The sequence below is a fragment of the Taeniopygia guttata genome, chromosome 1A (assembly GCF_048771995.1).
Source record: "Taeniopygia guttata chromosome 1A, bTaeGut7.mat, whole genome shotgun sequence".
NCBI lineage: Eukaryota > Metazoa > Chordata > Aves > Passeriformes > Estrildidae > Taeniopygia > Taeniopygia guttata.
In genome coordinates, this window is record NC_133025.1 from 39085492 (window position 1) to 39112055 (window position 26564).

The following is a 26564-nucleotide window of genomic DNA, read 5'->3' on the forward strand; positions in this document are numbered from 1 at the left end:
TAAAATAAACACAAATCAAGGAACAGCTCTTCAGTAGTGAAAACATTTGTGGATGTTTCATAAGAGGAATAAACTCTGTCACATGGACACAGTTAGTAGATTACTGTATTGTTCCCACTTTTAAACTTGTGTGCAATGTTAATCAGATGATCAATAGAGAGGGATTAAATACAGTGACTAATTCCACTGAGCAAAGAGTTTGAATGTGCTTCCCAAAACTAAAAAAGACTGGCTGGAAGGAGATGGAGGGTTACAGAATATTTTAAATTAATAGTTTTGGAAATAATGCTCTCTTAAAATAACAGAAAATACTTCCTCTGCAATTGGAGTCTCCCTTATTGTTGCTTTTCTCCATTCTCTTACTTAATTTCATTGTTGGATTGTTGGTATTGATGTCAATAGCTGCCACTAATTGCCAGATTTTGTCTTCCTCTAGGCAATTCTACAGGACAGCTCAGGCTAACCATTATCATACTGCCTTAACAATGCCAGGTTAATCTATTTTTCTATCTAGTTATTCCCATCCTCAGGGGAAGTTATTCTCCAGTTAGCTTGTTCAGTAAGAGGTCAGGAACTAGAAACTCTGCTAATTACATCCCTGTGATATCTTGTGCAAACTGAATTACCAGGAACAGAATCACTGTTGTTTGTTTCTTAAATCTGTTCTGAGCAGAGCAAATAACATCACCTAGTCCCATGCTATAGCTATGAAGCTTCTTACATAAATCTCAAACCCTCACTTCATATACAGGGAGAAGCTTTAGGAATCTTTGGAGAGCTTGCTGATGTTGACTGCTTCGTCCACTGTCCACAGGGACATTGGGACACAGGGTGCCAGACAGGGACCTCTCATAACATCATGTAAATACACTGCACTCAGCATTTGCTACCCCTGCACACAGGCTGTGGCAGAGTGAGAGTAGTACAATTTTGTGGGAATACTGGTGAGTGTGTGAGAGCAGGTAAGGAAAGCTCTTTGTGGACAGCTGTTGCTACCTCAGCACGCTGCATTCACACTAGATAGGAAATCTCTTAAAGTCATTATGGGGATGTGGGAAGCCATACATATAAGTGGTTGTGGGGAATAAGGGAGCCCATGGGTTGAATGCTCATGGCACTATTGTCACATCTTATCCCTCTCAGCTGCTACATTTAGGGAAGGCAGGGGGGTATTGTTCTAACTTTGAATGCCTGGACTGCATTGTTCTGACAGCACAAGTAACAAACTTGGGCTATGACTAAGATAGCAGAGAAGGCAGGGAATTGGTGGGCAGTTCCTGGTGTAGGCAGCTGCTATTTGGAAGTTTTCTCCCACAGCTCACAGCCCCAGGAGAATCTTTAAAAGGTACAGCAGTCAGTTCTTGCAGTCAGCCTTGTGATGTACATTGCTTTCTGGAAGTTCAGAGATCAATGCAATTATTCCATTGGAACCACATGCATCCTCTCTCTCCCCACCCCTGAAAGGGAAGAGAAACACAGCAAAGCAGTCAATAACCAGGGCCAGACAGAAATGCTGGTAAGGTGCGACAGAAAGGGATACTTTGACTCTTGCAACAGCAAGAAGCATGAGATATGGGAATCCTGGATCATGACCTCACACAGACTGTTTGTGGGTGTCCATGAGGATCCCAAACAACTCTGAAGAAAACCTGGCTTCTGAGAGTGCTCCTGGGTCACCAAGCCACAAAACAAGGAACAAAACCTCAAGCAACTGCAGGTTTGCTGTGGGACTTCCAAAGAAAAATTTGTTACTGCCTTTCATGAAAGACCTAGTATGTCATGCTGTTCAATTTACTATGATCTGTGTCTTCTTACCTTTATAAAACCAGTTCTGTTTTCCTTTTTTAAAACTTTCTTGGCATTTACCACTGTCACATGTGCCAACACATGGGATGCTTTCAATGTCCTGAGGCAGCCACCATTTAACAATGTTCCCAAGCACACGGTGAAGAATAGAGCTACTTCCCCAGAACATTATTACATCTTTTACGAATTTCCTGCTTGATAGCAGGAAGGAATCAAAATACTGAGAATATTTGAAGAATTTTTTAATGAAGAAAAGAAAAAGGAAAGAAGGCTTATCATGAGGGACTGCAACAAAAGCTAGGGCAGGTAAATCAGAGGAAGAACATCGCAGAAACAGAGGAGTGTCAGCAAACACACCAATCACAGTCTAGTAGTATAAAACTGGAAGATGAGGACAAATAGGAGGGCACATATGCATTTGGATCTTTATATAGGAAGAGAATTATGTCACAGAGTTACAAGAGTTCTTGACATTTCATGATGGTGTGTGCATGTATTAGTCAACCTTTGGCTAACCACAGGATGATGTGGTTCACACACGAGTTTTAATGTAGGAGTCAGGAGTTTTAAATGTAAGAGTCAGCTCCCAGCTTAGTTATCATTGAAAGGAATTTAGTTTACATACACCAGAAGCACATAGACAACCAAGACAACACATGCAAACAGAAACAACTGAGGGATTCATGCTAAAACATAAAATAAAAATAGTATTGCTATGATCAGTTTGGTCTGATCGCTAATGTGGTGGTATCCTGAGTAACTTGAATTATATTTTAAAAATTTCCAGTAGGGAAAGAGGGCCATTTCTGATTTTCCTTCTGTATAATTTGAATTTTAAACCTAAATTTGGTGATTAAAAACCTCTATTACCCTAACAATTTCTAGTCTGGTTTCATAATATAATCAGCTGAAATATTTCATACAATGAAATTAGAAGGAGTCACTTTACCTTCCTACTCTTCCCCATTTATCACAGACCATAAATCTGTGTTAAGCTGAAGTATATTTTAGACAGGAAGAATTTCAATCATTAAACATTGGAAGTGATCTCTCTAATAAATTAACCAGAATAAATCATTCTTTCTGTGAAAAATATATGCCTTTTTCAATTGTATTTATAGGAGAGACACAGCCACATCCAATGCTGCAGTTCTAAAAGGCTGAAAATAAAGCTACTGACAGGCCCACTTCTACTACACTTCAGAGCTACCATGCCACACATACTTTTGCAGTTGATCTGTCAATTTACTTTTGAAAAAACTCAGATATCTTTCCCTATATATGCATGAATCAAATTCCATATACACAGGACAGCTGCATCCTGGACTTAATGATATAACAGATCCATGCATACATAGCAGGTATTCATTTCAGGTACTTAGTTCTTACTACACTTGAAGATATCAAGTGTACTCAGAATTGAACTGAACAAGATTAATAAAGGACTGGTATTAAGCTTCCTTTTTGTTCTCCATTCTTACTGCTCCAAAAACTGGCTAGGCTCAGAGAACTTGGTTTTTTAAACCATAGCTGCTAGATAAACGAAGCACATTCATAAACTGACATCTGGATATTCCATGTTTTCTAACTGTGTTTATCACCTTGTCATATGATTGATGGAATATAGTCATATGCCCAGGAACAGCCCCAAAAGATCAAAGATTGGAATGAAGACTCCCAGCCCTCCACTCTTTTGAATTGGTTTTATACAGCATAATAGGCTGCTAGTTTCTCATTCAACTCTGAATGCACACTAAAAATCAGATGCATAAATATCTTCAAGTCTGTACATGTATTTTAATCTCTCCACTTGATCTGCACATGCTAGCTCCTATGTTCAAATATTTGTTATCCCAGCATAGTATCTCTTCCCCTAATCTATACATTCCTATCAACTCCTACAAGGTAATTACAGTTACATTTCTTTGACAAGTCCTACTAGCAGAAAAGAATTCAGAGCTGACAGTGACAAAAAAGGGAGAATAAGCAAAGACAATTAGCAATGTACATGATGCATTAGAATACCATCTCTGAAGTCTAAAACAAACCTTGAATTGCATTGTAACAACTCTAAGTTACAAATTAATTTCTTATAGATTTCACATCATGTGACAAAATCTAAATGTGACAAAATTAGAGTGTATAAATATCTGCCTTAAATTTATGAAAATTACAGTTAACACTGAATCTTCCAAACCTGCAGTGAGTAGACTCATCTTATTTTGCACTTGGCCCGGCACTGGGCAAGGAGTTGTCACAGACTACTTCCAAAGGTCCGTTCCACACAAAATAATCACATGGGATAGGATTCAAACAAATCAACCACCAAACAAATCCAAGAATCCAAAAACACAGACTTTTCTTCTTTTCAAAGGAATGATGAATGAGTGAATGTGGAATTGAGTAAACTCAGCCATAAGGAAGCACCTTTGCAGAGACTGACTAAATTCCCACTGAAGGTTTTTGCTAAGGATTTCTTTACCAAGATTTGATACCTCAAATCCTATTTGATTATACCAGTGGTGCCTAAGCGTGCATCTGGCAAGCTACGGCAGCTCACCAAAGAACTGCAAGCTTTTGCCCCAGAAAACTGCAGAGAATAAGTTGGGGAGGAATGGAAGTAGAGGGCGAGCAGGTAATTAAGACCTGAACTGACCAACTGGTCATCAGGAGAAAGTTACAGGCCAGGTAATTACAGCAACCCACTAGTGAGTGGACAGCCACCTTGCTCTATTAAGATATGACAGAATCACTGAATACTCAGGGTTGAAAGGAACCTCTGGATATCATCTACTCCAAACTGAAGGTGTGTTGAGTGGAACACAGGCAGCGAAGGATAAACACTGAGGGAGCTGGAGCTTCTTTCCAGTGGGTGTTAAGAACTACAAGCAGTGTTAAGATTAAACGCCTCTGGCCCATATTTTCAAGACCACAGAAGTCCATGATAACTGAATAAGCTCTCCTGTACATCATTCTGTGGAACACTTCCCATGCAGCCAGGATTGCTGCAAAGAAGCGGAAGAGAAAGGAGTAAACAAAGCGGCACATTCTTCAACTTATAGAGCTGACATTAATAGTTGAATGTGCACTATGTACCTCTTCATTCAAAGGAAGAGAAGGAAAGCTTGTGTTCTTTGCCTGAAAAAGGCTGACTTGCCCTGTAGTAATACAACTTAAGTAAAGTTATGCTTGGCTGATCTAAGCCAACAGAAGTAAGACTTTTCAAATGTGTTTGTCTTTCTTTAAATAGAAAAAAAAAAGCTCCATTGATACTGAACTTAGTACTTCTATAGTACAAAGGTTATCACTTTACCCAGTATCCTGAATGTAAGTAAAGCAATCCCTCAATGAAAGATGCATTAAGTCACCAGCATTTTACTGTTAATATATAATCATTGTTCCTTAGATCCATCCTGAGCCACAGAGCAGATATTACAATCCCCTTGGTCAGGGTGCCTCCACAGCGTCCAAAATTTGCAATAACTGCAACATATAGTGAACTTGTGTATCACCTGCAACTATCCCAAACATTGAGAAAGGTTCTGAAGGGGGAGCAGGATACTGGCAAATTCCTGCTTCCCTTGAAATTCATGTAGCACATAAACACTCCCTAAAAATAGACTTTTAGATAATGTATAACTTTATAACTCTTCTAATTCGAAACAAAACCTAGACTCTTATTTTAGTAGTAGTTCTGGACCTGAGTGCTCAGACATCACAGCCATACACAATGGCAGCTGGAGAAGCAGTACACTGAAGTTCTCAAAACACATTATCTTTCTTGTCCATCATGTACTGAACCATCTACTACAAAGTCTTTTCCAGGCTAACTGGTTCCTAGTTCAGTGTCTTCTCCAGTTATTTGCATGGAATCTAATGCCAAATTCGTGGAAATTCTATCATTCAGTGGGTTTGGATCAGTACAGACTGTTGAAAAAATCACTAACATAGACAAGCCATCAATCTTCTGTCATTTTACTCCCTCCAAACAAAGGCATAAAAATCACAAATGCCTGTTATGTGATACCAGGGAGCATGCTGGATGCTATGTGACCACTGCCTACTACATTACCAGAAACCATGAACAGGTTTCCCCTCTAAACACACAACACTCAACTGACAAAAAACAGCAAATGCTTAAAGTAATCTGTCCTACTAGAGGGGGAAAGAATGTGGTTCCCTGTCATTACATTAATATTTTTCAGGCTGTATGCAAAAATGTCATGGCAAATCAATAGTGTTAGCTGCATTATGTCTCCATCAAGAGTGAACTCCGAATTAGCTCAATTAGGAATTCTGCAGCGCAGTTTAAGCATTCCGCTAAGGGGAATGGACAAAAATTCCAGCACAGAGCACAGGATATGGCCATTCTTGGTTAAGAGTTATAAAAAGATTCTTTTCAGGTGGGGACTCCATTAACAAATTAATTGATAGCAACTCTCTTATATTAACTTCTCTCTGATTATGATCATGTGTGGACCGGGTATCAAAGTGTGTCCTCAATACTGTCCTTCTCTAAAACTACTTGAAATTTCTGTGGTATGTATCCTACAGAGGTGGAAAATGAAAAAGTTATCTTCCTTCTTCTCACTGGACCCCACCCTATTTGGCATCTTCTGTTATCTCAATTGCCCAAGAGTCTTGGAATTATTTAAGTGAATATTGTAACAAACAGCTCTGCAATCTCATTTAGCCTGAAAATTATTTACCAGATGGAGTTCTCTCACTTGGGAAGCTCTGGGAATAAGTAGACAAAAAGCTACTTGGCTTCTGCCTCACAAAGGCTCTTAGACAAGCATTCATTTTGCTCACCTTGAAGGCCACCACCTCAGATGTGAATCTGATTTTAGACCCTCATCTTTCTATCCATAACTGGCTTTAAAAGCTTGTTTTCTATTTACTCTGATGTTTGATTTGCATGGCACATTTAAGGAGTCATTTCAAGTTACTTGCAATTTTGCTGCAGGAAAAAGAAGTAGAAATCTACCTACCATACATTCTAGCCTGTCCACAGTGACATCAGCTTTAAAACTCATTTCATTGGATCGTTCCGGATATTTTGCATTTACAAGCTGTTTTTTCCAAATCATTAAATAGATACAGTGACTGATAAAACCAAATCTTACTGCAATTATGTTTCTTCAGATGTCCTCAGCAGGATCGCTCTTAGGCAGCACAGTGTAATTCCAATAAGGAAAATCCTTCCTATTGTCTGAGTTGCATTACATGCATATTCCTCCTCCTAGTTAACTCCTTACCTGCCAGTCTCCACTAAACTATGATATCACCTTTAACAGAAGCATCCTGCACTCCTTCCACACAGGAGGGGTGGTCAACACAGTACCTTAGAAAAAGGACTCATTCCAACTATCTGTTCTTTATGTCATCCCTCTCACCTCCTACCTCCCTTAACCACAACCAAAATAAAAGTTGATTTCACATTTTTTAGTCTGAAATCCCCCAACTCCCATTATAGAAATGCATTTAAATACCACACAAGTGCTATAGCAAGAGGCAGACAGCTAGATTTTGCATTTGCATCCCATCCCCTGAGGATACCGGGGCTGAGGAAGGAATATCTAACTCAGAAATAGAAGGTTCAGTACCTAGTATCTTTTATTTCGGCGTCTGCTATTTCACTTGATCAATAACAACCGCAGTCTCCACCGGCTTCGAGCGGGGACTCACACAGCCGAGCACTCCTGGACCGTCTTCCTAGAAATGGTGACACAGGCGTTGCTCCGAGGAACCCCAAGCCCCCGCACCCGTCCTCCGGCAAGTCTCGCTGCTTGGCACCTCAACATTTTCTTCGGTCACTTCGTCAGCAGCCAAGAGGAGAAGCATCCATGGGAAAAATGGCATATTACAAATTTTGCTTTGGGAAGCAGAGCTCGGTTCAGACCATTGTCGGGAGCAGGAGAGGGGGGAGCGGCTCTTAAAGCTCCAGCAGCCCCTTTCGAGTAACAGCATCTTGCAGCTGGAGGCAAACGATCACACAGGGAGGGGGCAGGGCGAAAGCATCTTTATTTATTATCTTTTGCTAAATCTAACTGAGCGGTATCTGGCTTCCCTGGTTCTTCGATACCTCTCAGGCTAATTATGTCTGTGCGTGACTGAAGTCCGCGCGCACGCACGACTGCCTGCATGATCAAAAAGCAAACGCGGTTTTCTGCTTTACAGGGAGATCCGCTGCCCACGGCTCGTCGCTGCCTGGCTGGCACATCGCCGCCTGGCTGGCACCGTGCAAAGCCCGCTGTCAGCCGTACGGAGCCGGAGCGGGGCAGCCCCGGGCGGCGGTCACCCACGGCACGTGCCTCGCCCCGGGCACCGCTGCCAGCCCGCATCGCCCGGGGACACCGGCACCGAGACCGGCGCGGCAGCGCTACGCTGCTACATCCTGTAATTGAAGGAGCTCAGGCAAGCGCCACATCTCTTCTAACCGTAGAAGCGTAATAAAACGTATCTGCGGAAATCCGCCCGTGAGAAAGCGGGGATAAAACCTGCCATAATCTCAGCAGTCCGGGAGTGTAATTATTATCAGACACTGGGGAACGCCGGGCGCGGGCAGGCGCCCTGTGCCCGGCTCCGGAGCCCGGCCGGGGCCGGAGGGCGGGGGTGGAGGCGGAGGGAGCGGCGCGGCGGAGCCGGGCTGGGCGCGCTCCTCGGCGCGGGGACTTCCCCTGGAGCCGCTGCAGTGGTTTTCACCAGTCCTTAAATAAATTCTGAAGTAATCGCGTCTGCCTCCTCTGCCTCACGCACGCGGCTCCCCAGATGCTGCCGCCGCTGCTTCGCGACTCGCTCAGCGTTAATTCCCTCACGCCCACTCCTTAGAAAAAGAAAAAAGAAAATGAAAAGGGGATACCGGGGCGTAACCTGGATGTTCAGCGGCGCTGCCTCTGCCCACGGCCGTGCGGCCCCCGGGCGGCTCGGAGGGGCTGGAGGGGCTGCAGCATCCGACCCCCCGGCGCCGCCTCCGGGGTTGCCCCGCGCCTCCCGGCGCGCCCCGCACAGCCCGGCAACGCCGGCACGGGCGGCCCGAGGCGGGCGGGGAACGAGGGGTGGCGAGGTGGGACAGTGGTGGGTATCCGTGGAACCGGGCGTTGTGAATGAACGAGTACCAGCCGGCGTTTTCAGAGCCGGCTTGAGGATGTTTCATCAGCCCACTTTGAGGATGTGCATGTATGAATTACTTAAACTTTGTTCTTGGAAAAAATATTTCAATATTTGTTTACATTTAATCCGTGAAGGATTGACTGTGTTGCTTCAGAAGCATGAAGTCTCTTCATGTGCTGTGGAAATGTGCTGCAGAGAGGAGGGAGCCACGGCCAGCAGCGTGCTGAGACTCAGTGATGCTTGTGCTCAATGATGCTTGCTGCTGGACGGCTTCACAGGAGGTATGACACCGTATTGTGGGAAATACAAATACACGGAGGATGCACATCCACACTGTAAAGTATATAGCTGAGAAGAGTTGTCAATATGGACATTTCAAATCCAGGTGCAAAGAAAACACTGGTGCCATGACAGTGTCTGTTGCCAGAGCTTGGACTTTCAGTGCAATACATAGGTGAAAAGAGAAAAAAAGAACTCTTCCTCTCCCCCTGTGCCACTATTCCAAGTGGCTTTTTGTCAATTCACTTGATCATTCAGATCATTATCTTGACTTAATTATCAGCATTCAAACCATTAGAGCAGTTGCCTGATTATCCCACTGTAGCTGAGGGCAAGAGCTGTCATCTATGAGATTCTTCTACCACATGACTATCACAAATCTGAGCTTTGAATTAGGCAAGTAAGGAAAAAGTAAGAGACTCAAAAGCAATCACTGAGAGCAGTCATGCTCAGGAGACACCACCCAGGCTGTCTGGTATGAACTGCATCAAAGGAGGACATATCTGATGGGGTTTTTTACATTAAGGTAAAGGTTTTCTTTCCCTTTCATTGAAATTAAAGATCAGGATTTGCAGCTTCGAACTCTCTAGAGCTCACCACTGTTACTTTTTATAACACATCCGTATGCATGGAAGTATTACTCTTTTCTAAATATTGATAAAGATGGGTGTTACTGATGACATCCTGGCTTTTCCCGCTTTCAGACAGCATTTTCCTGCATAAAGTGTTTGCCATACATGTGAGAGATCTGTCCACATTCACCCAAGGTGACTGTTTTCAGTACTCACCTTGGAAAGTATTCCACTCCCTGTTCCATGTAATGGAGGGGACAATTATTTGCAAGCTGTATAGCAGACTCCTTCACAGCCATTTGATTTACAAACATTTGTAGAATAGTTTTGGAAGTCTATGGCCCCTCTGCTCCTCATGCCCATCCTCCCTACTGACTCTCAATCATTAAAGCAAAAACCCAGCACAGACAGATTATTATTGCTACTCAAGGTATCAGCATTGCTGCCTGTACTAGTTGACCTGCTGCTCTTATCTTCTCAGTTGCAGATTCATAGATGAGTAAGTGGCTGCAGTACTGTGTGTCACAGCGCTGAGGTTACTGCAGAGTGCAGGAGCTGCCAATTAGCACCTGTGCTTTGTGGCACCAATTTAAACAGAAGCCTACTTCTCATCAAGCATGTGGGGGTTTGAGGTCAATAAGATGGAAGAAGAAGGGAAATCTAAAGAATGGGAAGTGAAGAACTATGAAAAAGCCACAAAAACTGTGATGAAGAAAGATATTTGGGCTTGGTAACAATAAAGGAATTCTCCCTACAGTAAGGGAGATCTTTTGGCAAAACCTAAGTGGAGGGTTTTGATCAAGATCATATGCGCATAATAATATATTCCATGGAAACTTTAGTAGTGAAAGGTATTTAGTGTACTATTTAATTACGAGCTTAAAAAAAACCCTTGAATGGAAATTGAGAATAAGATCTCCAAAACATAGTTTTGCTTATCTAAGCTTCAAGCACTATACTAATTCTATTATCTATATCTATTCTATTAATCCTAATCATTCCATTAATTACCCCAGAAGTATGAACCTGTTGCTCTGGGAGGTTCTGTATTTGTGTATATATGTACTGGCATCAGGTGTTTGAATAAATGGAACTTAGAGCTGATAAAGTAAGTGGGTGAACACAGATACGAAGAATACAGTGAGATGTATTCTTTATTACCTTAGGAAGTCCTCCTTACCATTTGCTAGGTTAGTTTTAGAAAAATACATAATCTTATGTCAGAAGGACACATCTGAAAGCTATCTTCCTTCCTTCTGTCAGTGTTGCCATGGGGCTTTCTCATTTGCTGTCTCCAATAAAGATGAAGCGGAGAATAATGAAATCCTTTGCTACAAACAGGATAAAAGAGGACACCACCATGCTCTCGAGGAATAACTGATCATATAGGGAGGTGAAGACCAACTTGGAAAAGATTTGCTGTTACTTTGAAAACATGCAGTGCAAACAGAGGAGCAAGTAATGGTGGCAAACTTATATGATTCAGTCCACAGAGTAAGTGGAAAGTGATTCCTGAATCATACCTGAATCATGCTAATGATGTACCATTTCAATTTTTAAAGGCTTTTAGTAGGTACTATAGCATGTTGAAGGCCTGAATAAGGTTTCTACATTTAAATGGAGAAAGGAAGATATGTCTTGGAAATGTTACATAGGAAGAAAAGGAAAACCAAAACAAAAAATGCGGCCATGTTTAGAGCTAGTCTTCCCTTGATAAAGAAGCCATTAGAGACTGAGAGAGAAGCACAAAAATAAAGTTCAGAAGATCTTGGCCAAGACTGGGAAAAATGTAATATTGTGTGAATAAATTACATTCCAATGTAATTTGAGTTAGAATTCAAGTTGTACTTTACAATTACGTTTATGCTTATTTCCTAGAGGTTCTCTGCATATTATCATGGCTTTAAGGGTTCCTCTGTAGTTCCTCACTTTAAATTGCTTACCTATTTCAGCTGTGAACTTGATTGCTGCATTTTATGAGAAGACTGTCATAAGCCTTGTTTTCTCTTTCACACACACACACACACATACAAAGTCCATATGTGGCTTCAAAAATCAACATGGCAGCCTTAAAAGCCTCTCATTGCAGATATTTGATGGGGAGGGGAAAGATCAAAGGAAGAATATACCTTTACCTTAGATGTGATTTGTTCAAAACCAATTAAAGATTAATAAAATACAAGCCTGAGAGTTTTATATCATAGTTAGTACCTTTTGGTACAGATGAAAGTCTTTAGCTGGGAAAGGACAGTTTTTATTTCTGTCTCAATCTGGTTTGCAGGGCAGGCTCTAGTTTGCAGCTATAGGATGGCTGATTGGGCCACTGGAATTTTTGGGTCCTACTGCTCTCCTTTAGTGTGATTATTCTGGTGACATGATTTGAGGGCTGGTAAAGACCTGCCTGAGTATCCCAGTCACTCACATACTGTTGTATCTGAGACCCTGAAACTAAAGGGATTTTTTTTTTTTGTGATCTAAGAGTGGGTTCAAGAACAATAATTTTGTTCTTTTTCCACTCTGTCTTATCTTGGTCAGCTGAAGTGTCACTTGCAATGAAAGTGCCATAAGATATGAGTAAACATGTTAATTCAGTCTGCTACCAAAATACTTATGCTGTAATAGAAAATTTTACTTTACCTAATTACCATAAAAATTGAAACTTGTCAGTTTCAATTGAAAAAAATTGAAATTCTCATTCAGCTGTATCGAGAGTAGTGAGCAGTGCTACCAGATTCTCAGAATACAATTTATTTATTATTTTAATTATCTTCAACAAATAAGTGCAAGCAAAAGAGTGCATGAAGGCATGAAACTGCTTGTGTTTCTGGCATAATTTTTGTCTAGTTTCATGTTTTTTACAAGTGGCCTAGCATTGGCAATGGTATGGAACAGATCTGATGGGTAACAGCAATGTCTTTAAAAGGTGCTAAAATGAAGATGTGAAAGAGAAATTTGCATTATATGCACACTGTTCAGCTATGTAGCTTCCTTTTAATCCATGAAAATGTAAAACATGCAGACTATCAAAACAGCAAGTCTAATCAAGAAACAGTGCATCATGGTGTTAAAAATACTTTAAGCATTTTCAAGTTTGTGATCATAATGCATTTGTTAAAGGTCATTTAATTCATAATCCACTTCATTACATAGTATGAGTTAATGGAGGAACTAATTCCAAAGCAAAGCTCAAGGACCATAAAGTAGATGTTGACCAGAAGAATCAGCAAAGAATAACATGACACATAACTGCTGCTGCTAAAAGATTTTGTCATTAAGAAACAATCCAATCTATAATACCATTGGTAGTAAAACAACCATCATAGCCAGAATAACAACAAACTGACACCACTAGTCTGTCCACCACTAGATTCTTTCTCCACAACAAATGAAAAAGTTTAGACAGTAAAGACCAATAACCTCCCCATCTGAAAAAGTCAAGATGTTGAGGCATTGCACAGGTATTTTAGGTCATGCCTGGCTCATTCATGTATAAATAATTAAAACTTGTTGGCACTAAATCCAGGTAAAATTTTATTTGAATCAGAATTTCTGCACTGGATTGCCAGGTAACACTATCTCAGGGAGATAGCTTAAGCTAGCTAAATTTTCTTATCTTTCAGCTCTGCTGCTAAAGTGCTATCCATCTGGATGAAAATCTTTCAATGACCAGGAAACTGCATTACTGCATTGTGGTGCAATATTGCTCCTCAGCTAGGCAGGCTAGCCAAAGAAAGCCAAAATTCAAACTCCACTTCTTATTCCAGATTTTATGTACAGAGAGAGAGAATTTTAAAACAAGTCCCGATTCTCAATGTTTTCAAATATTCCATGTCTGTAGTTTGAATTAATTAAAGTTTAGGGGTTGACAGTTATGCTCTTTTATTATAAAAGAATGCTTCATTATTGCCAAAAATCTCATCAGCTCAGCAAAAATAAGAAAATGAAGGACTCTCAGAGGATTTTCATAGCTTCTGGGCTGAATGCAGCAGTGTATAAAGATGCCAAAACAAAGACACACAAGAAAACATGCTGAAGTAAGACAATTCATTGTACACCACCTGCCTGTGACAAGATAAAGTAAAAAATGCACAAGAGATGCTAGTTAAAACAATTGTTAGTGGAAATGCTGTGTGAATTACTTGAAAGTAATATCAATATAATCAGAGAGAATAGGATAGAAGGAACCATAGGTTGAATGCATTACATGAAAAGTTAAACAAGTTTTCATTACAATTTTTTTTTTTTTTACTTTAAAAATGTCTACACATCTTTTAACCACTCACATGTAGCAAAAACCTGTCCCCTTCCACTTTGGTGCAGTTAAGATGATGATAACTTCTGGTGCTAGGAAAGAATTTCATAAGATAATTGGTTGCTAACAGAATAAAGCCTTGCTTTTTCAATACACAAAGTCAATCGTTCTGGGGATTCCAACCCTAAAATCCAATATCTGCTGTTGTTCATTCCTACTGGCTGTAAAAAGCTTTAAGGAATGCTGATTTGTTTGTGGGGCTGTGTTACATCTGGGAAATCTTCCTCATAGATATGCAAAATAACATTTATTAATTTTTAAAAATAAAATACTCATATGCTTACAGAACAAGAAAAGTAACAATACAATTGTAAATCTTTCTCCACCAAGGTATTTTTTTTAATTTACCATATACATGTACTGGCTCTTTCACACTTTTTTAAGATTTGCAGTGTGGGTTTTTTGTTTTGTTTGGGTTGGTTTTTTGTGTTTTCTTTTTTGTGTATTTGTTTTTTTCATTGAATTGTTAATTAAATGACACTAAAGCAAAAGAAACTAGTTTTTTTGATTTATGTGTAATGTAAATTAATTTTGTTGAGTGCGTAGGGCCAGTTACAAAATGAGGCCTTTAAAAGAAAGATAGAATGGGAAAAAGAAATAGAATTATTTATTTACTGTGGAGTCTAACAGTCCTGTTAGACCTGATAATACCAAGTACCTTGGAGAGATTTTCAGTTTAGTTTCTAGAAAAAGGGGTCTAACTTTGGGAGTTACATCTGCACAAATATTTTCTTAATTGGTGTGAAATCGAGGAAGAAAAGTCAGTATATGGACCCTACCATTTTGTGACACTACCTTAGATGTGCAGTCATCAGTAAGAGATAATCAGTGGAAGGTGTAGGAGTAAAGTCACTACTAGTTCCTTGTTTTGGAACATGTGTTTGGAACATGTTTTTGGAACATGTGCTCACATGTGTTTTTATACCCAAACCATTTCATTATGTACCCGCTGAATTTGCTGCCCTCAAAATATACCTGACAGAGAATCTCAAATAAAAATAAGTAATAAAAATGACTGACAAAATACAAACAAACAAACAAAACCAAAACAAAACAAAAAAAGAGGGGAAGAGAGAGAGAGAAATTGAAGTGACTGACATGCAACTGTTCTTGCAACCAGAAGTATATTTAACAGCGTGGTTCAAAGAGCATTAACTGCATTGCAAGGGGGTTGTTGGTTTCCAGCCTCTCCCCTTGTCACGCTGCACACCAGTGCAGTACTCTTTGGCTTTGCTCTTTCCTGTCTATGGATACAGTAACATCAATACTCAGCCATCTGTGGACCAGGAACTATGACTGCTTGTGGTGCCATTAAACATGTAGCATTACAAATTTAAATTTACACAAAACTCAGTTATGTTGAGCCCACTCCTTATTTTGTTCTGTCTGTATATTAGATTGTTATGGATTACATTTGACAAAAGGAAGCTGTTTTATAGCATATGTTGCACTATATATTATTGTCAAATGTGTTACTTTTGCTTACAAGTTCTAGTGCTAGTTAATGCTTGTTGTAGTTAATGAAAGATATAAAAATGCTAATTCTACATTTTTCAAGCAAAAAAATAACAGAAAAAATAGTAGTGGTCTAGAAATTCAGTAGTAGGGAGAAATGTATGTATTTGCAATATTTTTAAGTTTTACCTTTCCAATGAGTCATATTTTCTGCTAATTATATGCATTGCTGCTAGCAATTTATCTTGTTACTTTCATACTTCATTTTTTGTCATGACATACTTCATATTTTCTGTCATGATAAAGATTTCTTAACATCTGTATGTATATGGACAAACTTCACACTTCTCTTACCATTAGCTAACAGAAAGGGAGGAAAGACAAGCAGAAGAGCAGAGGTGAAAAAAAACTTTGCAGTATTCCAGATCCCAGCTGAAGACCTCAGACATTTCATGAACGTGCACATGTGTACACACTCAGCAACAGATCCCCAAAAGAGTTAAAAAAAAGCCTACATAATCTCAGTACAATAAAAAATCTCCGGAAAATTACCAGATAAATTTTTCAAAATTGCAAATATTATTAAAGTATTGAAAATTAGTAAATCTTACTGTAAAATGTGACCAGTAGAAGTTCCATTTTGGAATTAAATTTTCACACACATAGGAAATTGTCTTTGTTGTTCACATTCTTCTTCTCCATGTCTACTTTGTATCCTATAGATTTTTTTCTTCCTACTTTTTCAGCATTTGTTTGATTTGGGCAAGAATATTTTTCCAGTTCGTTATGAGAAAGCTGAAGATGACTATTAACAGCTATTATTGATTATTAATCATCTTCTTAAAGAGTGACTCTACCTTTTACTTCTAGATAGTTGGTTTCTCTTTGTCTTCATGTGTTAAGATAAAAGCAAATAAAATCTAATACACATAGATAACTACTATAAAAGATAAAAATCTGTCAAGCAATAGGGAAAAGACTCTGAAATTTGCAAAGAAGAAAAATATGCATTTAGAAGTTAAAAAATAATCTCTGTACAAGGAATTATTTGAAACACCAGACAGGATGGGAAGAGAGAGATGAAGCTAAACAACAAGTACATTCACCTACCATTCTTAGGAAGAAAAAAAACAACCCTTATTATCATTGGGTGATTAATACAATTAGTCAGTTATTTTCAAATTAAATTGAAGTTGTTTTCAGAAGATGGGTATCGTACTACTCATTCTGCTAAGGAGAGAGAAGAATAAACCATGACTACCACTAGCAGCAGAGTTCAGAGGTCAAAGCACCGGCAAAGTATAGGATACTCATTTCCCATGCACTGATTTGATAAATATTTACTGACAGTCCTCATCCCACGATGCAGAATGGCCCTCTCAGAATACTAGAATAAACCCATTTTCCTTTATAGCTTCCTTTTCATGCATGGTTCATTTTCTTGTGTGACTCCTCTCAGAAGCAGTAGGATACGTCTTAATCTAACACTTAATTCAGGTCTAAAGAGTAGGGTGGATATAATTAGATCTTAAAAAGCTGAGAAATCCCCTACTATGGAACTTTGGTGCTACAGAAAATGAAGTAAAAAAATGAAAATGGAGTAAAAAATATTGAAGTGTATTCTTGTTAAAAAAATTGTTGAAAAAAAATTGAATTGGCATAGCAAGTATTTTACTGAGGATGGAAAACCTATACATATGGAACACAAAAAAAAATGGAGTCTTAATGCCAGCCAAAAGTAAATTATATACTTAAACATGGAGAAATGTTCTGCAGATCTTGAACTTAAAAAATATGTTAATAAACATCTGGACATAAAAAAAATTCCATTTACTTTCTTTACAAATCAAACCTATTGAGTTTAAGTAAATAAAGTAAGACTGTTTTTTAGACCTGCTACTTTTCTTGAGATAGCTTTTAATAGAGAAGGACAACACCACAAAGTGACTACATTTTGTGCTAGATACTGATGTAAAGAGCTGGGATTAAATTTTGGTATACATAGTTATGGATTTTAGCCTCAGCAGGCTTGGGATTTCATATTTAGGTGTGCAAAAGTATCATTCATTATGTCTGTTTAATTTTTAATTATAATTACAAAAACAATTGATATTATTTTCTGTTTGTGTTTTTTAAAATCTTCGTATGTTTGCTCCCATATTAATACCTGAGTGTAGAAAATGATTGTTGTTTTCTGAGTGTTTATGGAATTTGAACAAGTGGGGAATCTAAGTAGAGAGTTGTCAGCATTTGTTAATAGGTCCCAGGGCCCTCAAGTTCCCAATATATTACAAGGTATTTGCAAACTTCTGTAGCCCAGTGCAAGAAGTGGGATCCTGTTATTTCATAAACTCACCGTATCACAGCACCATCAGCTCCACCCTGGACTGATGAAGTTTTCTTTCTGTGTATTATAGTATATCAGTTACAGGTTTCACTTTCTTAATGTTAAATGGGACTGTTTGCAGATATTTGTCTATGCTTTGAAAGTTCAATGAACCCCAAGGCACCATCTCTCCTGGCTGTCCCTCTCCCCTCCCTGACTTCCCCCCACCCTGCCTGGGGCACAGAACCCATTGTTAGCCTGCAGGGGCCATCAGCCCTGGCCAGTGGCACATCAGCAGCTCTCCAGCTCCACACAGCCCTGCCCTGCTTGGCTGTCGGGCCCACCTTGTAGCCCCGTGCCCAGGGCTGGGGCTGCGCTGGCGTCCCCCAGCTGCCCACTTCTGCTTGGAGGTGGGATGAGCCCAGGCACCAGACTCTCCCTTGGCTCCCATTCTGCCCTGACAGTCGCCTTATGTGTTCTTCCCTACAAGGCATTTTCAATGAATCTTTACTGTTTATAATTTTTCTTGAAGTACTATGTTGCATAAAATGCTAAACATATGATAATATAAGAAATGAAATTTTATGGCAGCTCTCCCAAATCACTCAACAGATTGCCTGTATTTTAAACTGTGCTTGTCTGCCAATTTACCACACATTATTTTTACAAATAACTTCATACTGACTATACACAAAGACTGAATCCTTTAAATAGTGAGCCACATAAATGGGGAAGAAGTTATAGAATAGGACACTGAAGTACATGCAGCTATATTGCTTTTCTGGTTTGTTGTTGTTTCCAGTGAGGGTTCATGTGAGGTGACAGAGCTTTGGTGGGGAGCAGCGTAGGTTGCTGTGCTGCGGTGAGCGAGGTGTCGCTGGGTGTGCCCACCAGCCTGCGAGGCCAGTGCGGCATTGGAGCTGCCCTCTGCTGCCTTGGCACAAGTCTTGGCTCCTGAAGGACCCCTCTCAGGACAAGACACGCATTTGCTTGAGGACATTTCTCTCCTTTCCTCCTCCAGAGATGCATCTTGTCTTCTCCTGTCACTGCTACCACGATGTCGCTAGGTCCCCGGAGCAGCTAGTGCTGGCAATGTACTGAGCTGCAGGAATGCCCATCTGTGGTACGAGCACTGTCAGAAGCACAGTGTGACAGAGAACACAGGGCTGTGAGGTCTCTGCTCTCCTCTCCAGCTGTATCTCATTGTGACAGATTTCAGAACTTGCATTTCAGGTTTTCTGCGCATATGGCTGTATTTGTTACATTTAGCCACATTTTCAAGACTTCTTTTGCAGCATAATGGAACCCAAGAGTTTCATATTTTGTTTAAAAATAAACTTGTTCTCATGCAATCTTATGACTCTGGGATTTGAAGTGATAGGCATGTCAAACTTGTAGTTTAACTAGGACTTCTGAGTAGAGAGGATGAAAGAGACAGAATAAGGACAAGTAGAGTGATGATTGTGGAAAAAAAATCATTGAGGACATAAGTGTCTTCTTTTATATTGTCTTGTTTTCCTCTTACATGTGGATTAGTGCTTCTGAACCTGGAGGAAACAGTTCCAATGAGACTGAAATTGTGAGCTCAGTCTGGGAGAATTAAGGGAGAAAGTAAAAATAGCATGAGAAATCTTTAATCCTTTGTCCTGACTTCTCCACATAAACAGTAAACTCCAGAGCAGGTAGACTGGCCTAAGATACATCATCTTTGTGTTGTTTAACATTACCTTCAAAATGCAAATGTTAAAAAATCAAGACAGATTATTCTGTCTGCCCATCTGTCTTTCAGCTCTTCTGGGCTCATATAAGCTCTTTGCCCTATAGCCCAGATTTGTTTTCCAGATGATAAACAAAAACTCCTGTGACAGAATTGCCAAATGCTTACATTACTGTGGTAGAGTCCATCGTGACTTTTATTGGTACACATATAAAGAGAGAAATCTTTCTTACTCAGTTACTACCCTGACTATGGTTCACAGAGTTGACTCATAAATCATGGAATTCATACATAACTTATGATAGGGATTTTAAAAATACAGATTAATAAAATATTGCACACATATATATATATATATATATATATATATATATATATATGTATGTATGTATGTACATACAGGCTCTATGGCTGAGATTTCTTTCCTGCCATGTGCTTGAATTTTCAGCATTCTTACTATATTAGGTTTGATTATTTTGTAGTCAATATCCCTAGAAAATAGAGATGTATTTATATCTGTTTATTTTTCTTCTGACAACTTCTTCTATTGATTTTTGCTTTTAATTCTGTATTGAATTAATGCTTGCTATTTTATCTAAAGTAGTAGATATTTTCTATGGGGATTAAAGATGGAGTGTTCCAAGTTTCAGATGAAATTTCAAACAAAAAAAAAATTATATTCCAAATGTATTACTATGACTTGCTGTGAAATGTCTATTTGGGAATAAATATAGTTAAGTTCCCTAATAAGCAAATCTGCTTATTAAAGAAAATATTTGATGAGCATATATGATACTAATTAACATACTGCAAGCCATATGTGTATTTTTTTCTATTATATGTTTTTACTGTATGAACCAGTCTTCATAATTTCAGAGTATTCTATAAAGCATCAAGAAGTCAGTAAAGACATATAATGTTTTCAAGCATTTGATTTTTTTTAGTAATTCAGGAATGTCCTAGCAAAAAGGAGAGATGTGATATATCTCCCATAAATTGTGTGTCTTCCTTATGTGAGACATTCTGTCATGTTGGATTCAAATCTGTCTTACTATCAGAAAGACCTCTGTTTTCCTCTTTGCCTTTAAAATTAGGTACTAACAATAGAAGTACTCACTGAAGAAACCATGGTTACAGTGGGACTAAGTTATATCTGCATCACTTTGAAGTCCTTTTCATTTTTGCTGTGTCCTTCATTGTAGATATATGCAGAATTTTCATTAGTAGCAGTTACGCTGGTATTTAGAAAAACAAAGAGGAGGAGGGCAGCAGGAGCAGAGAGAGATCCTAGATATGGTCTTCTTTCAGGAAAAAAAACTTAAGAAAGAATTCTCAGTTTTCAAAATTCTAAATACACCCTTGAGGTTCTTCAGCAAGTGGAAGAGCAGGAGGAAGCATGCTGATTTTATGTCACTTCTTTTCAAATGTCATATCAGTTGTCCTTCCTTCTACATCACTGATGTAAAGCAAAACCAAGTCCAAACATACTAGACACTTTTCTCCCCAGAATCAGGGCCAGACTAAAAATCAGCAAATCTGTTCTCAAGTAAAATACTGGTCAGCAGAAGTTTAAATGTGGGATAGGATTTTAGGTGGTCAGCAAATAAAGTGGTGAATATATTGCTTTTCAAAACAAATGAATCATCTCTTCCCCTTATATTTATATCTTCTACACCAAAACAGCAAATAGAGCAGAAAACAAAATCTTTCATATTAAATTTTTTCTCAACACAGGATGACATTTACAGCTACAGGGCTTGAATTTTATTTGCATATACTGTTATATCACATCTGGCTTTTTTTTGCACCATGCTTGGACATTCTTTTTTTGATAGCTACTTTGGCACCCAGCTTGAAGACAGTGGGTCCAATTGTGGATTAATGACATTTAGAGGCAACTTGATTTAGTTGTGTGAAGCTTGGCTTAGTTAGTCTGCTTAGGAGTTTTTATGCAGAAGAAAACAACATTCATTATCACTTCTAATTTTTACCTGATACTTACTGTATTTTTTTTTGTGGAGTAGTTTATGCAGTACAGTAAGAAAATATAAAACAAACAAACACCCCTCCCATCCCTAAATTAAACCAAAATAAAAGTGAGCCACCAAACAGTTCCCAGGAAGAAGTTTCAGGAGCTTAATGTTTTCTCAGCTTAATGAACAAGCCCCTCAAAAGATTGAGTTCAGACTTGTTTTGGACAATTGAGTTCTGCTGTACGTGTCAGAAATGTGTTTATGCCTATTCCTTTTAGTTTTTCTAATCTGCCATTGCAATTTTAATTACACATCTTTATTTATTATTCCTTAATGAGTGGTGGTATGCACTATACTAGAGCATAACATTGAAGGCATTTTGGTCATCACCAAAACCAACAAATCAGTAATGCAAGCTTCTATACTTACAAGGAAACTCAGCAATTTGCAGAATGTTGTTGTCTCTTTTAGAAGAAAAGAGGAATCAGGAAAGCTGATTTTTAATAATCATAAACAATCAAAATAATCAAAATCCATTGTTATCATGTCTGCAAAAATGCAGAGAGCGTTCCATTGTGAATATTCCTAACTTTTCTTTTATCTCCTGTTTTGTGCTGATATATATGGTGGAATTGCACAAGTACTCACTTGAGCTGAGGAGACAGCAGTGTCACCTTTCTTGTTGTTACATCTGCAGAACTCAACTTGGATGACACCAGCTTCATGTGGTCAACATCTGTGGGGATGACTAGAGGATAGACTGGCAACAGAAATCAAGGTTAAAAGTAGGATGCAAAAAAAGATTAATTGTTTTAATATGAAAAATAGAGAATTGAATTGCCCAGTTGAAAAAGACATTAAATAAAAATGGACAAAAGAAAGAAAAGTAGAAGAAATTCTAACAAATGTAAGAAAAAACAAGTTAGTGTGACAACATGAGGAGGCCTGTTTCTTAATCTAGCAATAAAAGTGTTGTGAGCTTTGAGCTAAGATATTTTACTTCATTAAAGTGTCACCTCATTCTTTTTAAAATCATATATCTTTAGACAAGATAAGTTGGTTGTACGTAGCAAAGGTGAAAGCAATTTGATGCATTTTACTTTTTGACTGAGGTGTTTTAGTATTATTTATTTTCTGTAGTCTAATATGAATGAAATATTTACATCTCAAAATTGGACTTTTTTTTTCTTATGCACCAAAAAAAGATTTTTAGTTATGCTGTGGTCATAGAACAATGCAGCCTTTGTTAATCTGTGATGTTTTATTCCCTTAGGAAGATAGAACCTTAGATTGAAGGTATGAAAAAGGCTGTTCATCTTTAAACTCACATCAGTCAAGCATCTACAGAGTTCTTTATTTCTTTTTATACCCTGTGCACACATGGAAGTATTTGATCTCAAGTTCTGAAGAAAATTTGGAAAGACCACTAAGGAAAAGGTTTAATCTTTGTAATACCTATGTAAATATTTCCTGTCTGTAGTTTCCTTGATGAAAAAATGAATTTGAACTAGGGAAACTTTTAAAAAAAATTGCTTTCAGAACAGGAAACACAAATTACAATAAAACTAAAATATCTTCATTAAAAGAAAATTATCAAAAATATTATTCCAGCAAGAACAATAAAAGTAAATGTAAAAGCAAGTGACATTTTTAGAAATAAATAAGTGAACTAATAACTTGTAATTCAGGCAAACTTTGTGACCTGTTAAGAAATGACCAGTGGTCATGGAAATACCTCTGTAAAAATAACATTGTGGATGCTGCATTTCTTGTCACTGCTTAATATCCCTTATCAAATGAGTACTGCTTGAAAGCTGGACAGTGTTAAATATGGCTGGAAGGAAAATGACAAAGCATGAATGGTCTCAGCTGAAATTATAAGCAAGCAGTATCTCCTTGAGTCATGCTACTACCAATAATAAATATTTAACAGCTGGGATTTAACAAGTTAGCCTTGTCTAGATCCAACATTTGCACTGTTTTAATTGACATTTTATCTTACATCTCTAGCTGAACAATATAGAAAATTAGATTATACGAAGGGCTCTTAATACTTGTGGCTGTAACAAGTCTGGATCTAAGAATAAATCTTAAAAGCAGTCTTAAACAAAGAAGGAGCTATATCTGGACCAAAGGAGGAAAATATTTTCATGTTAAAACTCTATAATGCAGAAATTTTTCATGACTTAAAAATCTATGTATTAAATTTGTGGGTAATAAGATAAATTTTATGTTTAAGTTCTGTTACTAAATCTGTTGAAATAAATTATTCTCTCATGTTGTTATACTTTAGAATTATACCCAGGAATGGATATCTTTTTCAGTAGGTCAATCACAGTAGCAAGAATTGAAATAAAAAGGAATTTGGCTCCATGTGTTTTATGTTCATATGCAGCTGGAAGAAATATAAATCTTAGTATAATATGCAGTTCAAAAAATCCAAGCAGCTCCTTGCAGGATATGAGAATGAGTTGGAATAGAAATCATAGTTGCTCAGTATATATTTTAATCACAGAAAAGCTGTTATTTATTTCAAGATCAAGTTCCTTTCTACAGTGTTTCATGAATTGTACAAATGGGTTAATTTGGATGTATTTGGTTGTCATTTCTAATGCTTGGAATGTGAGCAGTGGATGATAGGCTGACACAAACCTCCCGTTTTGTAATTTGCAGAGGTTTTATGAAATTTCCCATTGTTATTATTAGTATTTCAGTATATTGGGAGACTGTGGTAAATTACAGAACCACAGAATTGTTATGGTTGGAAAAGACCTCTAAGATCATTGAGTCCAGCCACTGACATAGCAGTTCCAGGTCCCCCTTTAGACCTTGTCCTTAAGCACAATAAAGTCAACTTTATCAACAGAAATAAAAAACCCACTTCTGATTAAATTATTTTTGCAGCTTTCCCATACAAACAGGAATATAACTTCAAAAAATTCATTTTTCTAAATTTGTATTGCATTATTTAAACAGAATTATGCATGCAGAGCAATATCTGCCTTTGGCTCATTTAAGGATCCAAAAAAGAAAGTGTCCATTAGTGTAAGCTTTAATATGTCCTCTATATATTAATGGAATTTATTATGTTCTAGATTATGTTCTAATATATTCTGGTGGAGCAACACTATTCACATAGATTAAAATTTGATTTCATATTGTTTTTGTTGAAAGCTAAAGAGAGGTGAAGAGATGGCAAAAAATACTCTGAAATTCCTGTCCTCTTCAAGCCCAGGAATAATTTCAATTTATGGACAAGATTTACAAAACACTTAAGATCTAATTTATATTTCAAAATCCCTAGCTCCACCTCAGATTTATGCACCAGTGGCGGTATGCCAGTGAGCAGAATAAGAGATTTCCCAAACCCAGTTAAATAAAACTGATAGCACAGCTCATGAACCTCTGAGGAGCAGAGCCAGAGCCTACCAGGATTTTATGTCAGATATCTTATTCTCCAAATGTAGCATATAGGAGAGAAAGCTCCTGGGCAAAAGCCTGCACCAATTATGAGTCCATCTGAGATGAGAGGCTTTGGAGCACATTCCTTGTCTGACCAACCCTGTATTTTGGGCAAATGTCCTAAGTTCATCTTTGAGAAAATGGAAAATCTCAATCCTACATGCTCAAATTATTAATTTTTTTTGCAGCCAACCGAGTGTTCTTCGGGCCAGAACTGTAACATAGACTAGAGTCCTCACCTGTGGTGCACTGAGACCAAAATACCTCCTTGCCTCTTTTGGATCTAAGTTTAAAATGCTAAAGACCTACAGGTAGGATTGTCCTCCTGTTCAGGTCTCCAATGATTTTCACACTGACTTTGATGATGAAGCCTTTGCTTCAAATAGGAATTTTGCACTTTCTCATGCCCAAGGAACTTAAAGTGCTATGGTATTGGCTATTCTGTTATACACAATGGTATTTTTTTCATAACAGAGTACTAATTTCTGGAAATTAATAGGAGACGATTTCTATCAAGGTATCTCAGTCAGAAAGAATCATGTATCTGGTGATATCACCTATCACCTAGAGTTAGACATTGATCTTAAATAAAGAGTAGATGCTTAGGTTTTCTAAGTTTTGTCATCCCAATTCATGGTTGGCTTAAAGAGATAAATCATCACTTTCAGATTTTCCCTTTAGGCAAGTTGTTGTTGCATAATTTGACAGGCCGCACACTCAAATCAGAAATGGCTATTCTGTGAGATGGCAGGAGGTTTGAGATCGTGGTACTCAGAACTGCAGTAATTGCATTTGTTCAATTGCTTAAGTATAACCCATAAGTTTATTTAATAGCAAATATTTTCCAGTAAAACCTACCTAAAACTTTATGACAAAAACTCAATCTTGATCTGCTTTTGCTGATTTCCAGAGATTTAAAATCATTTCCACATGCTTATAGCCAGGCTGACATGAACAGATCTGAAAACCTGTATGAGGTAGAAGTTTAATGCCAGTTTGCAGGATAACTAACAATGATGCTGTATTATTCAAATTAGTATTATTACTGCAATGCTGAATAATTTAGACTACTCATTAAGACATTGTGAAAAATAATGAACTGCTAATGGAAGAAATGTAAATCACAGTAAAAAAGCCTCTCACAGTAACATCATAGATTTATGTAATACAATTCTGCATTTTTATTTGCATAATTAACATATAAAATTAGCATGGCTATAAGTACATCTAATCAAATATAATGCCTCTGAAATTCACTATGAAAAAAGGAGTACAGATAGAAGTAACTCTGTAATGGGAATGTTTCAATGAAGTGTAATAGGGAGGAAAATTCTTCATAATGCTTTTCACCACCATGTCACCTCTCTCATGACTCTCTATAAGGATTGCCTAAGTAGCATGCATTTGGATTTAGTCATGTGCTGAATTCTGCCTAACTAGGAATCTGGTCCGTTTCAAAATTCTCTGGTTTATGTAGCAATGCAGTACATCTACTTACCAGAACTCTCCCAATATTTTTAAGAGTTGCCTTGGTATTTAATATTAGTTG

The 26564-nt window shown here is 38.1% G+C and overlaps 1 protein-coding gene and 1 long non-coding RNA gene across 8 annotated transcripts in view; one reads left to right on the top strand and one right to left on the bottom strand.

Annotated features, from left to right (window-relative positions):
- Window positions 1-7989, bottom strand: part of PPFIA2 (PTPRF interacting protein alpha 2) — a 279612-nt gene extending 271623 nt beyond the window's left edge. For all 7 annotated transcript variants that reach the window (XM_012569038.5, XM_072923120.1, XM_072923123.1 and 4 more), the window contains exon 1: window positions 7413-7989. The gene's annotated coding sequence lies outside the window, so the exon portion shown is untranslated. The remainder of the gene's footprint in view (window positions 1-7412) is intronic.
- On the top strand, window positions 4-8541 carry LOC140682187 (uncharacterized). Its single transcript, XR_012053451.1, has 2 exons — window positions 4-7403; window positions 7987-8541. It is a non-coding gene; the product is annotated as an uncharacterized lncRNA (long non-coding RNA).
- Window positions 8542-26564: the final 18023 nt, after the last annotated feature.